The following is a 16,028-nucleotide window of genomic DNA, read 5'->3' on the forward strand; positions in this document are numbered from 1 at the left end:
TTACTTTAACATGAGGGAGAAGTCGTCTTGGCACAAAAAATGATAAACAAATATTACTTATGATAGAAATTAATTTATACATCTTGTCCTTTGAAAACTAATTCCAATACATCACCTAAAGATAGTAAATATTTATTTTTAATTTAATTTAATCAGAAGAAATGCATCAAACGCATTCGCTTTACATTTAAATTCGTGTTTTATTCCAAGGAAATACTGATATTCTTGGGAATCGGTTGAGAAATAAGAACTTAAGATTTTTTACTTCTGTGAAGTAGAGCGGAGAGCTTTAGTGGTGAACAATAAATCAAGCAATAAATAACCGATTTTGGGCATCGAAATATTTGGAGTAGTAAGGAATGTTTTGAATGTGTACTATCAGGTTTAGGAATGCTGCAGCATCAACAAAATAGTAGACATTCTCAAAATTATGTAAATACTAGTTTTTTTCGGTTTTGCAACATATAATAATGTTTGATTATTTTTTTCTTTATATCTTGTACTGTGTGACCAGGAGACTGGCTGGTAGTAGATTATATTTGTTTAAGGTTAGTTTTTGGATGGCAACAGGTTTTTTGGATATTTTGCCATCGCTCAGAGATACGAAAAATCAGTACCATTACGTTGTCAGGTCTGCATTCTCACCTCTTTCTAATGTGGATTACAAACTAACATATAACTACAGTCTAGTTTGAGATAAACAAACACAGAAGTGTTGTGACACGTCCAAGCCAGGAATTACAACAAACACCTTCTGTGTCAACTCCACGCTAACTACCTGTAGACATGCACTTTCGTCACGAATATGGGAGCAGGGGTGAGTCTCTTTAATTGCTCATCTAATTTACAGGTGTCGTATACAATAAACCGATATAAATATCCAACTGTGTTCCCAGATTTGCCACCTTCTTGTGTCTGCCGTGATGATCACCAACTGGCCGACAATACTATTGGCCGCTGGGCAGTTGTCAGTGGTTTGTCATTGCGTGCAAACTTATTGTTACCTGTTTTGTGTTCGCAACGAGAAAACGAAGAATTAGTAAACAAAAATATCGATGGGTAAGTATTAATGTTTACGTTTCAACGTACGTTACACGAGTGATAAAGTTAATTAGTAAAATTAAAGCTATAAAAATGTAATCTGGAGCGCAGCTCGATCATTTTATATTCTATATACTTTGTATTATGTTTAGAATGTTAATTATTGACCCCAATATTAAATATTGTTATCTTTTACCATAGAAAATTTCTTATTTTGCGTACTTGGGTCGGTCAACCTGATATCCTGTACTCTAACACGAGTTAATTGTGCAAAACGAATCACGAAATCCAGCCTAGCCTAGGCACAGGGTTTTATTTGATCTCGGTCGGTCAACTTAGTAATGGAAAAAATAGCTTATTTAATTGAGTTGAATAAAAACATGTAATTTGAGGCCGGTTTTGATAAATGGAGCAGAACACAAATAACGCATTGCATTTAACAGTATAGAAAATACAAAAGTAAGGAAGCTCGTCTTTTGGTTACATAACGTTTCCTAAGCAAATACAAATTGTGATGGATATTTAAAATTTTGATAATTTAAACCTCAAATAGAGGTAAAAATGTTGAAGGCGGCATGTTGTTGGCCTATGGCTCAGTTCAGGAACCTTTATTCGTCTGATAGACAAGTAAATGACGGAGTTATACTAAACAATTTTATAAAAGGCATTTCTTTGATTCCTATGGAAAATCCAACGATATCAAATTTTACGTCACTTTTAAAAGAGCTAAACTGTGATAAAGACTAAGAAAAATGAAGGTGTGCTGCTTGGGTTTTAAATGATCCTTCGTTGTCCTAGACAAAAAATAATGTAACCACCCTCACCTCCTTCGATCCAAACTCAATTGTTTTTATATAGACAGCATCATACACAATTTAGAGCGAGTAAGGGCATGGATAGATAATGGAAAGAAATCATTATGTAGGGAAATTTGTTTCAATCCCGATATCAGTTGCGTTCATTGAACATCTTCAGAGACGTGGAGGGACTACCTGACACGGTGCAGCCCTAGGAGCTCTTTTGTAGTGCAATTATTTCGTAGTACAGAATCCTAGTCATGATTCCCAATCTAAGTCCAAACTAGCCCAGAGATTTAAATAAAACTGTGAGGATAAAAAAAGTGTACAAGAATTTACAGTCGTTCAATTTATTCACTCTAAAATGTAAAAATATACCAAATTTAATTCTGCAGCACGTTTGAAATTTCCAATCTACATTGGTAGTATATGAGAAAGGAGTTAGTGACCTATATACTAAAGTAGATGATTAGTTTGTGCTAACCCAATTAATACCCAAATAGGTAACACTACGTTTCGAGACATGCAATCTGATCTCTTTTTCAGGTAGATAACGGAAGAAACATATAACTAAACTAAAATATTTTGACATGCGTAAGTCAGGACTCACAACATACATGTTGTGTCTCAGTTATATGCAAATTTTTTTAAGACCTAATAAGACAAACACTAATTATTAAAAAAAAAATACTAAAGAAATTGGGTTTAAACAAAGCCAATTTCTTTAGTAATTTGGGTACCTTTAGTAATTTAGTAATCGTGGGCAAACGCCCACGATAACCAACCATTGGCAAATGTTACCTTCACATCAAATACAAGATATAAACAGATAATAACCAAACGTTATATTTACAACAATAGTTGAAGTTCTTCTTTTTTTATAAATCATGTTTTTTTTTTTTAAAAAAAGTACGTATTCATTCACACTCTAGAGTACTTCAAGTCGGCTTTAGGTACCTGTAACAATATGTGGGGTGTACTGTGAATAAACTATATCTCAATGTTCGTGAAAAACCAGAGTAGGAGATTCAGGAAAAATCCATGTTCGACAGAAACATCCATCGGATACGTTAACAACTGATATTATTTTTCTCTTGTGAAAACATATAAATATATTGAATAATACATTTTGAAAAGCTCTCAAAGTGTATTAGTATATAATTTGTTTTTAGAATATACATTATGTACTGTATGATTTACAATTATGTAGCTCCGATTAATTATTATTGAAGACACGAGTCACTGTCATATTTGCAGGTAATGTATGTAATGTGTTATAATAATTAGAACGAGTCAGTGTGTCCAGAAAGTATCGTGTAACGTTTGGCATGAATAATACATATAAAACATTAGCACATGCAGGACGGGACGTGTTCACTGCAATATGACTCCCTCAGGCCATATCGAGCCAGTGACTCCGCGCCTTTATTATGTCATAACGTTGTGTCAGCAGGTCACAAATGTAAGGTGTATCAAATCGTATCCACAGCGTGTTATCATTAATTCTACATTTTGTCTAATTGGTTGACAAGTTTTACAGATTCACGTGTATGCATTGTTATTACTTTCGCCTTGCACGAATTATACAAGGTTAGATAGTACATATTTAAATAAAAGTTATGTTTTTATATTTACCGATATGAAAATGTTATCTAAAAATCAAGATAAGTTATAGGAAATTACATTCTTAACAAAGCGCCAAACCAAAAAAAATCTATATTAAAAAAATTACAAGACAGAAAGTTTCAACTTTTGGATTAAAATGAAAATAAAGCTTTGGTAGAGACTATACGGTAAATATTTCAGAGGCGTCTGGCAGAAAAATCTATTTTTAGGACATTTAAAAACATATTCCAAATTAAAATGTTTTGAATGTAGCACATTTTTGTTGCGAATATATCAGGGGTTTTCCGACATTTGCCATAGTTCAGTTATACACAAATCTGATTTATTCCACAGGTGGATAACCCAACCTAACACGTAACTATAGTTTAGGCTAATACAAATGAAAGATACCAGAGCTTTTTAGCATCCATAAGACAGGAAAATCTTAGCAAACATGTTGTTTACCACCACCATTCCCACTATCATCACTTAATAAAAAAATCACACCATCATGTGGCAAAACAACATTAGTGCAATAAAAAGCTATTTGGAGAAAATTGATTTTAGTAATATGTTATCTGTTTCTGAAAATTCAATTTAGTATTTTTGAATTTTAAATTGGTGTCACGTGGGTCTACCGGAAACTAGAATCTCGAGCGAGAAGGGCGCTACAAACAAGCATATTCATAGACTACGCCGACTTCTTCGTCAAGATATCCATCCGACACTATTAATTGGAAACCAACATGATTTACTGTATCCTCTAAACAAATTCTCTACATCAGATTTCAGGCGTAGTACTGGGAGTCAGGGGAGTGAAGTGTACATGTTTGCATGTTTGTCTGTATGTCCTTTATAGAACAGTAAAATATTTGACCGATCGTTATGAAAATTTGTATGTATATGTATTTCTTTACGGAGAAAGGTTTATATGCTATGCCCATTGATGTAACTCGCCACCAGGCGGCGCTGCAAAATACAACAGTTTTCAAAGCGCCTTCTCACTATAAACTGCAATTACGAGACAGTTGCGTATATTAACTAGTCAAACACTATTTGAAGGCACAAAGTTATGATATATATTTGTCTTTAAGATAAATTTCTGGTTGAACCTAAAGCTTGAGCGTTAGACCAGTTTATAAGAAAGTACATGTACGTGTACAATGTCTATACACATACACATTTTCTTGATCATAGCAACAAGGCAAACTCTACATCGGCGTTGGAAATATAAGTCACTTGAACCAGAAGTGCACATACACAGAAGCAGCTTGTGAAGCCGCGGGAAACAGCAGGTTAAAATAAAATTTATCCCTATTTGCAAGTAAACTGTAATATTAGTAAATTAATTGTTAAACGGCACTAAGAATCAATGAAAGAGTACTTGATTTAAAAGTTGTAATTATCATACTGCACTCTAATTGGTTTTAAAGTTTCAATAATTAAGAGCTTTTACTTTATAGATTCTCAAGAAGTTTTATATTCTGAAGTAGTTGTTAATGAATATAAAGATGAAAACCAACCATTTTGTAATTAAAGTATAAACAAAGTTATTTACTTTTAACGATATTGCTTTAATAACAAAACTCCTGCCCTCTTTCCTTCCCAACTGGAAATCTATGTACTTGCACGCCTTTTCTACTTTCGGAATCTATTCAGATGATGGATTGCAAGTTTTATTAAGCTATTTACTATAGAAAAAAGCGTAACAGTAATTCAATTATGATATCTTGGATAGGTGTCATACATAGACAGTGGTTTCCTTCATGCTGCTTAGCTGAGATGTTTAAATTATGTATCCATACCCATCTTTGTTATAAGAAATATGACAGTCACTGTACTCCACTCTGTGACGTCAAACGGAAAAAAATTCAAGAGCTTGAAAAATATTCACTTGAAATTAACAAAAAATCTCAATAAAAGATACGTAATTAATGTTGTCTGTTTAAAGTTCATGTTTGGAGAATGGAAATATTGTGGATGGATCGTAATGTTTTTAGACATTTTGCAACTTTTCAGTGAACAACAGTTCGTGAACATTACGTTTCAAAATCTGCAAATTTGTATCTCTGAACGATGAAAATGACCGAAAAAATCTTCTTACCTTTACTTAAAGTTTCTATTGCTGTGTATGTATTCCCATCACTTTTATGGAATTCCTATGGAATTGCAGCAATAAAAGTATGACTTGCACAGAAAGTTACATACTAAAGCAGTATTATTCCATCAGTACTTATAGTACATTACTAAGCAGTCTGTTTTAAAAATAGGTACAACAGGTTCCGAATATCGTACAATATTGATGAAGTCACTTAATTAATTGCTTTTAATGACTGAACCTACATTAAATTGCTGTATTATTCAATTTCCACAAAACAGGGCGACATTCTACTATTTTGCTATAATGATAAAATTTAATAATCCCTTAATAGAATAGTTTTAAATGTAAACATAGCAATCCCCTCACACAATTCATGTGTAAATGAAAGTTTATTTATTTTTACACAATTTTTAAATTCTGCGAGTAGAGTACTTACAGTCTCAAAGCTTCTTGAAAGGTTAGACAAAAAGAGACCAAGAGCATACATGCTGTAAAGAATGAGTGTAGCAAAATACATAACGAAGGGAAGTTGTGTAAAACTTGCAGGTGGGGTCGAGCAGCGTGTGACCGATAAACAAAATCAAACTTTACACAAAACATGGACCAAGAGCATACATGCTGTAAAGAATGAGTGTAGCAAAATACATAACGAAGGGAAGTTGTGTAAAACTTGCAGGTGGGGTCGAGCAGCATGTGACCGATAAACAGAATCAAACGGGTAAAAATTGAGTTGCCAGGTGTGAAAGGCCTTTCACAAGTATCAGGTTGAAGTTGACACTGGCAGTAATAATAGGGCTGCTCTACACCTGCCGGCTTGCGCCTCTCTCCTGATTGTTACGTTCGTTTTCTGCTCAGGAGATCTTGTATCGTTTCCGCTATTTAACTGGAAAATTCCGGTTTAGTGAAAAATGTGAATGGTTCTAACCTCTGATAAAAATTACTAAAATTATCACCCCTGCCATAATTTTCTAATAAATGATTGTTTTGGAATAAATTGGAAAGTTATTGTTTGGTTTATTTGTTTATCCCGTTACTAGTTATTTTTATTCTTTCCACGATATAGATATAATAATAGGACTTACTACACAGTTCATTCATACTCAGTCCAAAAATCATTCATCTTGTAATTTTTATCCTCTTTAGAATTGTTTAAAGTATCCAGAAAAAAGGAATAAAACCGCAAATAAAAAACTAAAATTTAACACTTTAATTTTACAATCAATTTATTATTGAGCAGTCAAATAACAATAGAATAATTCGAGTGAAATTGATGACAATGAGTGTTACTTATTAATAATCTTGATAATTTGTACTATTATACACGATCTCTAACAAGATAGAGTATAATTGATGGATAAACGTGTTGAGTAAATACGCAATTACTCGTAATCTGCTACATCAACAGTAAGAACAAATTACGACCCCCTTCTTTGCACTGTTAAATTGTGTTTAATCAGTTCGTTCTTACATCATTCCCTTCAAATAAGATTTATTCAAACAGATATAGGTCACTTATTAGAAATTAAATTTTAGAGTATATTTAATTTTCTAATATTAACTGTATATTGACTGTGAAACTATTAGTACCTTTATTATTTTATTGCTGAACATTAAACGTATTGTTCAGAGTAAATACATTACTATACTTACTTTAATAATTACAAGATACATTTTTCCTTAAATAGTAGCCAGTAATAGTTGTTGAAGAGAAGGAAATTATATAATACATATAATTACTGAAAAGGATTTACGTTTTGGTAAGTAACTTTAATTATTCAAAATGAGATAAAAACGGCCACTTTTCAAGAAATAAAGTTTTTAATATTGTGTTAGTGGATTTTAAATTTTGGGTGAGAGATGAGAAATATGCTTTATGCTTTTTGCACACAGTTGGCCAGCCTGTAGCGTGAGACACCTCTAAGGGATGGGACGGAACCCACGGGTTACCCACTAAAAAACCTCCTCTACTCTTTAGGGATCTAATTTGGGATTGTTTCTACACGTTACTTTAGGCTAAAACAAAATTTGTCTTAAGCCTTTTAGCGCTATGTCCATTTCAAGGTGTGTGATCATTTAGTCGAGTCCGCTTCTCGGTACTCGTTACGCGGCCCTTACAATTCTTTAGGACTGAATTAATTTATTACGTACCAACGTTTTAGCATTTTTGTAAGAGCTGTAGAAGTCACTTCGCACGCGCGTTCTAAAGTCAGAGTCCGTAGTATACTTTGTCAGTGCACGAGTAATATGATGGTCCTCTTTGATATTTTTTAGACGTAAATATGTATACAATGAGGTTTAAATTATTTCAGTGTCCATGGTTAGACTATTAGAGGTTTTGGAAATAACTCATCAAACTAGCAACAAACGAAGTTTGGCGTAAATAGGAGAAATTCTGGTTCAAATTAATTATATCTCAGAAGCCACAACTGAATTTTCCTCGCTGCCCTTACCAAGGTATATATATATATATATATATATATATATATATATATATATATATATGGGTCTCAAAACCTACTTTGCTTAAAAAACCGCTTATTTCCAACTTATGTGATCTACTTCCGCTCTAATATTTCCGGCGCCATTGTTGAGTTTGCCTCATTGTTCAGACGAAGGAAACATATTTACCTACTTAGGACTGAGAAGAAGCCTACTTCGGTCAAAAAGTGTCTACTTCCGGGCGTTTAGATTTACTTGTAGTTATGTATTTACAGTGCTAGGAGTTGAGTTTGCCATATTTACTCGATCAACAAAATATTAACATGTATATATGGATGTGTTTAAATCTAAGAAACCTACTCCTATCGAAAAGCGTTGACTTCCGGTCTAAAATAATTCCAGTGCCATATTACACTTTCCCACGTTGTTCTGATAAATATAATGTATGTAAACACGTAGAACTGAGAAGCCTACGGCGAAAAATCAAAAGGCGTCTACTTCAGGCGGTTGAACACATTGACTGCGGCAGACACACTAGTGTGAGGTAGTCTCCAGACACAAGACAAGAACACTCAGTATAGACAGCAGTGAAAGTGTTAAATTAACGGTCTAATATACTGCATTTATGTTGTCAAATTTGAGTTTTTTATTGTTGTCAAATGTCCCGATCAAGAAAATATATACATATGTAGATCTCAAACAACTCCTGTCAAAAAGGGTCTACTTATGTCTCTTGCATTTGTTTTAAGATATTCCCAGTGCGATAGTCGAGTTCGCTTGTTGGTACGATGAAGAGAATGTACATAAACCTTAGGATTGAGAAAAGGGGTGTAGTGTGTTAAACTTTGATTATGAAACATAAATATTATAATTAAAACAGTGATTAAATTAATTTAGCATATGGTCGTGCTGTTCTGTTTATACAGAACAGTTGATTACATTTGAGAGACTCTTTCAGTTTATATTACACAACTTTAGAGACCAAGGTGGGATTTTCTGCTGCTTTAGAGACCAATGGGGCAGCCAGGAAGGATTTTCGAACTAAGAATAGGCCTATATTCATCTCAAGGACACTAAGAATGTCTATGTAAATATTCAGTACAATCGGTTGAATAGTTTATGCGTGAAAGCAAAACAAAGGCACTTTCGCATTTACAATATTATACAGGGTTTTAAATGAAAGTTGGTTTTAATTTTTCTATGGAGTTTGTACAGTACGAAAAATTATAACAGTTTTTATAACTTTTGGGCAAGGGTCATGAAGTAAAGTTAGTTTTAAACAACACATGAAGCGGATGTTAGAATAATTAATTGTGATAATGAGACAATATATTACACAGTACACATAAAATGTAACCAGAACGCACAGTTACTATGGTAACGTTATTAAAACAAAGGTCAATGAATTAATCGATAGAGTGCTAGTTGAAACTAATCGTAGATTTACATTACATTAACTAAAACCTCTTCAGTTAGGGAATTATACTGTGTAACTGGACCGAGAATGTAACATAAGGTTGGTGGACATCCATTAGTACTTTTAGTGATTACCGTATGTACAAACTAATGTTTGTTTGCTGTATACATATTGCTTCAACACGTTTATAAGCAGGGCACTAAAATTATACCAACTTGGAATTGAATTCAAGAGTTTTAAACAGCCTACGTTTGGTAAAATTAATAAAATTACTTAAAACCTCCGATTTTTTTATAAATATTTTAATTTTAAAATTTGCTCCACAATATTTTAAATTCAATTGTTCAAAGGCTTACACAAGCTCGTTTTAAAAAGCTTCATAAAAATAAAACATGAATATTAAATAACAATAGAGTATCATTTTCTTTCAATTAACAATTTAAACAAATTAAAAATTATTTTACTCAAAAGTCTTAACCATTAAAGCATTTTTTGCGTTTAAAAATTATTGGAAACAGTTGCAATATTCAAAATCAAGTTTCATTCCACAAAGCAATTTAAATTATTGTACTAGTAAAATTCCTTTTCCGTAACTGTTTTTGTATTTTATTAATTGAAAGTGTAATAAATTGACAGTTTCTATTATTTTAATGTTTTATACAACAACAGTTGAAGCTTAATCCTCGAGTGTTTCTTTAATTAAACATCGATTACAAACAAGCTAGAAATTGAATAAGTATACAAATGTTTAAATTCCTTATAATTTTCATTTATAAGTAATCACATATATTTAAATTATTTTCTTGACAAGGAATTAAACTCTTTAGACTCTTCTTTAGAATTTAATTGTTAGTAAACTAGACCCAGATACCGAATTTTACATTTATGATATGTTTTAATTGCGGTTTTACAAATTTACAATCGGTTTTCTTGTTGATTGTTCTTGCGTGCCTCTGATGAGAGAGTGAGTCAACCTGCTGGACAAATCAATTCATACTTATTTTGTATATTGCGGTTCAAAACAATGCTTTTATTTGTGCTAATCAACGCAAGTGAAATTATTCAAATGATTGACAGGTAAAGCATTTTGTCCATTTGAAATATAGTAAAAGCTTTCCGGAAGTTCATGCCTTAAGGGTGATTTAAATAGACAGCTTACTACGAAACCTACATGAAAACACTCGTATTCTAGCAAGAGCATCCGATAGTTGAAAATAATTATATAGAATGAACCGTTTCCTCAAGACAATGACCGGAAGTGCCACCGGAAGTAGCAGTTAACCGGAAGTGGCTCAAGAAACACGTCCAGCTCTCCACATTTACTTGTTGGCTGAGAACTCTCAGCCTTTTCGTGTTAAGAAATACAGTTTGTATCTACAACAATGTAGCCGAAAAAATGAGAGAGTTTGAGAAATGAGAGAAAATGTAGCCAATATTCACTTTTAAATGATTTACTTCCAGTTGTATTATCAATACAAATGTGTGCTCTCTATTTTAATAACCACGTCATAAAGTTGGTTTAAAGATTTATTATGGCACATACGTATTAATCTTGGGAGTCCAGCGCCAATTGTATAATAATACTAGCAGTTACCCACGGCTTTACACGCAATTTTCTGTTGAAAAACAGGAAACCATATTCGCGTATTCTTTTTCTATGATATTCTAAACAATCCTGAGATAATCGATAGTCACTCAAAGCTACACCAATCACCTGATCCATTTTAGGTTTAAGTTTAAAGAACGTCACAGATTTGTGATGATAATGCAGCAGGAAGTAAATAAAGATCCAAGGAGCCTACTTACAAAACACTTTTAAGTTGGGTTTTATAAAAGTCTTAAAATCTGTAGCAAAAGCTCATTAGTAACATTATCTTTAATTTCTGCATTACACTACTGATAAAGCACTGCATACTTAATATTTACTAAGAATTTCAGGGTAAAAGTGTATTTAACTCAAACTTCCAATTTTATTATCAGGATGTAACCTCTGTGCTCCAAACGTGATTACAGAAAATATTAAAATAAGAAATGTTGTTATTTTTATGCTTACTATATGCTTTCAAGACTATAAATATAAATACATTTTAAATGGCGCTTAAACTAATGAAATATATGATTGTATTGTAATATTATTATGTCATGTGTGTAGTAAAAGTGCATACACAATGTCGATGGAATTAACCAGATTCGATTACCTTATGTGCAAACATTCAGACCTTTGAACAGTAAGGTAGTTTTTATTACAGAGCTTAAATAGTATTTTCATTGCATTAGATGGTTTATTGATCATTGGTGCAATATACATCTGAAATTAGGTAATAACTTTGTCTTTGCAAGATGCATTACACTAATGAACAACCACTTTAAAATAATTTATTAATTTCTAAAATTATGTTAACAAATGTTTCTGCCTCTTTAATGAACTTCGGCTGAAAGTGTTAGCGCCTGTTAAGTATCAGTTCTCTTTGTATTACATTCCAAAATCTGTAACAATTAATTGAATAAAAAGAAATTAATAAACAATTAAAATTGTACATCTAAACCATTCATGATTCCACCTGAAAACACACAAAATGTTATTAAAATCGGTCCAGCCGTTTGAGAGGAGTTCAAACAATAGATATATATATATATATATATATATATATATGATCATATATATTAGTATCACACACACACACACACACACACACACACACACACACACACACACACACACACACACACACACACACACACACACACACACACACACACACACACACACACACACACACACACACACACACACACACACACACACACACACACATATATATATATATATATATATATATATATGTAGAAAAAGGCCAACATATTAATATTAATTAACTATATTTCGCATTACGCTTCTTCAGGTCAAAACAACATAACGAAACACATAAAATAATAAAAACATACATGTAAACAGATAAATAAATTAATAAGCATAATATTCTTGAAATGATAAACATATGTTCAAACTGTGGGTGTAAAGATGTGATGAGTCTTCAGATGATTTAAATTTATCGAAGATTTAATCCATAGGGAAATTTAGATTTTGTGACAATTTGACATGCTTGTTCTAAATTTCTTAAACTTAATGTATTTGAATTATTTTTTATCGATCGTATTGGTTTTACTGAATATAAATTTTCAAAAGATTCTTTGTGTATTTTACTATGAATGACTAATGGTTTTGATTCATCGTTATGCTTAAAATCATAACGGTGACCTGTCATTCTTATTCTTAAATTATTTGTTGTTGAGCCAATGTAGTCTTTAGGACATTGTTTACACTGAATTTGATATACTACATTTTTTGTATCACATGTCAAATTGCCAATAATTTTTGTATACTTTTTTAGTTGAACTACTTTCGAATTTTGATGACTCTTGTATTTGATTGCACACCATGCATCTTGATTTATTACATGGATGTGCTCCTTTAAATTTAGTTTCCACATCAGAATCAGCTGGTAATTTTGGTTTCGATATAATGTCCTTTAAAATAGGAAGGTCTTTTAAAAACAATACGTGGAATACTTTTTAGAAATGAGTCTGTCAGTGGAGAATTTTGAAGAATTTTGTAAGCTACTTTAAAAATGTTGTTAATTTTGTAGAGACCAGGATGATATTGTGTTATTAATTTAGGCTCATCATAATATTTCTTTTTGACATAATTATTATTAAGGTTACTTTCATTGAGCTGTAGCTTTTCATTCAATAGCTTCTCAGGATATCCTCGTTTAAAAAAAGCATCATATATGTTACTAACGTAATTTTTAAGATCTTCACTCTCACTGCATAATTTAGTTGCTCGTGTAACCAAGCTTTTGGGAATTGATCTTTTTACATATACAGGGTGACAACTTACTGTTGTAGTGTAGATATTGAAAAGTGTTAGTAGGTTTTACATTAATTTTGTGTTTCAAGTAACCTTTCTTGATGTAAACGTCAATATCCAGAAATGTAACTGACTCTGTTGAAATTTTCCAAGTAAATTTTAAATTGTTATCGAAGGGAGTTCAATGCGTTTAAGAAATCTAAAAGTTTTTCATTACTCTCTGTCCATAACATAAAAATGTCATCTATGTATCTAGTCCAGAATAAAGTTTTAAATGTTTGAGAATGTAGAAAATCTTGTTCAAATTTTGCCATAAAAAGATTTGCGTATGATGGGGCCATTCGGGTACCCATGGCTGTTCCTTTCTTTTGTAAATAAAATTTGTTTTGAAATCGAAAACAATTGGAAGTTAATATAAAATTTATGAGAGCAATGATGAAGTTAGTGCTTGGTTTTGAATTTCCAGGTCTTTTATTTAGAAAGTGTTTCACAGCTTCCATACCTTTATTGTAGTCAATATTAGTATATAAGGAAGTTACATCAATCGTAATTAATGTCACATTTGTTGCAATAGGTTGGGGTATTTCTTTTAATCTTTCAATAAATGATCAGTTGTTTTTCAAGTAGGATGGTACATTTTTGACAAACTCCTGTAGGTGTACATCTACAAACCCTGATATTCTTTCTGTGGGAGATGATATTGAGGCGACTATGGGACGGCCAGGTGGTGATATCTTTGTTTTGTGTACTTTCGGTAACAGGTAGAAAACGGGTGTATGAGGCTTTATGTTTATTAAAATATCAATTAGCTCTTTTGGCAATCCCTTGTACCGTAGTCGTAATTATTTATGCTGAATCGCGGTAGGAAGTAGGCTTTTTGTTAACTAGACGCGGTGCGTGGACATTTTTTGTTGGTTCGAGACCGGTCAATCAGCTGATCGTGTTATCTACGGTGATACGTTCCGAACCTGTTGGGTGGAGAGAGGGAGCGCAGTCTTGAAGTTTCGACGACAGGGTGCAGACCTCAGTAGAGAAGCAGTATTTCTTCCTCTAATCCTATAGTTTTGGGATGTAGAGTAATTTTTTTAATCGGGTGTAAATTTAAATCAAGTTTTAATTTTCTTTAGTGCGTATTAGTTTACTATCAGCCTCCATAGTCTTCAAAGTAGTAAGTCCCGTACCAGCGTTTAGTTAATATCTTTTATTTTTAATACTATTGTGTTTAAAATTTGCAAAATTTCCCATATTACAGAGTCTGAGAATTAATTAAATTTTGAAGTATTGTGAATTAAATTTTGGTCGTAAAGTTAATATAAAGTTTTGTGTTATATTGATTTTTGAATATTTTGAGAAGAGAACTTTGTATTTTATTTTGTTAATTTAAACCATTTTTGGAGAAGTGTACATTTTTAGTTTCATTTTAATTTTAATTCTTTTTTGATCAGACTCTTAATTAGATTTGATCGATTGTGAGAAGTTTTTGAAGAAAATCAAATCTAAAGTTTTGTAAACTTTGTTAATTTTTTGGGTGAACTTTAATTCGGAATAAATCAAGTATTTCCGAAAGGTTGTTTTGATTTATAAAGTATTAGCTCCAAATTAATATAATATATGTGCTATAATAACGGTACACCCTCTTTAATAGAATTTTCTTTCAAATATTTCGTTATTTCTTTATTGAAGTGTTTGTCATATCAGATTTTAATAACTGATTTTAATATCAGATTTTAATAAGTGTCTTTATGTTCTAATTGACGGTTGGCTTCTCTAATATAGTCTGAAATGTTCATGATTACCGTTACATCACCTTTGTCAGCAGGCAAAATTACAATATTTTTGTTATTTTTCAGTGATGAAATGGTTTTAGATTCTTCCTCAGAGAGATTTGTTGACGTTGGCAAATCATGAGAAAAATTTGGGTTAGCAATGTTAGATAAAATAACGTTCAAAAATTGTTCGATAGGGTGGTCTGGACTTAATGGTAATGGTTCCCAACTTGATGTATCTTTAAAGTGTTCAGTGTGTTCAGTGAAAGTTTTCATTTCAACAGTCATGCAATGTAAATTGTTAATATTTTTTTGTGTTCATTTGAGAGTCATTGTTATTATCAAAAAAATATTATATATAATAATAATTTATATTTATATTTATAAAAGTTTATATTTTATATATATATAAAATATTTTATACATATAAAATATAAAGATATCGTAGTTTCATGAAATCGACAGAGGCAAAAGGAGGTAGAGAATAAGGCAGAAGATGTGAGAGTCTCGGTTTGCTACAAACAGTGAGCCAATGAACTCCCCAAATTGATCAGCTCACGGACGAATCTTAATCTCAACGCTATGAAGAAAGGTCAAGCAACCGTTCACCAGAGTACCGTGGATTTGACCTACGTGGAAACATTGGAATAATTTAGATGGATATGTCTTTGATCTTAATCAAAAGGCCGAGAAGCGGTAATAACTAGGAAGATATGAGTAAGGGTAGGAGGTTACGCTGCTTACATATTCATAAGTGACGTCCCTGCGTGCGGGAGAATAACTCAAAGCTCTCTTCCGATGGATGGAGAACACAATACCAGCAACCCTCCTCCTCTCAGTGTTGTAGTTGTACTACCTGTTGTACGAGTATTACATACCTTGATAAGCTCTCGATGGATGGATGGAGAGCATACCCAGCAACCCTCCTCCCTTCAATACTGTAGTTACACTAGCTACTGTACGAGTATTGCGTACCTTGATCAGCTCTCTC

This window comes from Homalodisca vitripennis, chromosome 2, assembly GCF_021130785.1.
Source record: "Homalodisca vitripennis isolate AUS2020 chromosome 2, UT_GWSS_2.1, whole genome shotgun sequence".
Classification (NCBI taxonomy): Eukaryota; Metazoa; Arthropoda; class Insecta; order Hemiptera; family Cicadellidae; genus Homalodisca; species Homalodisca vitripennis.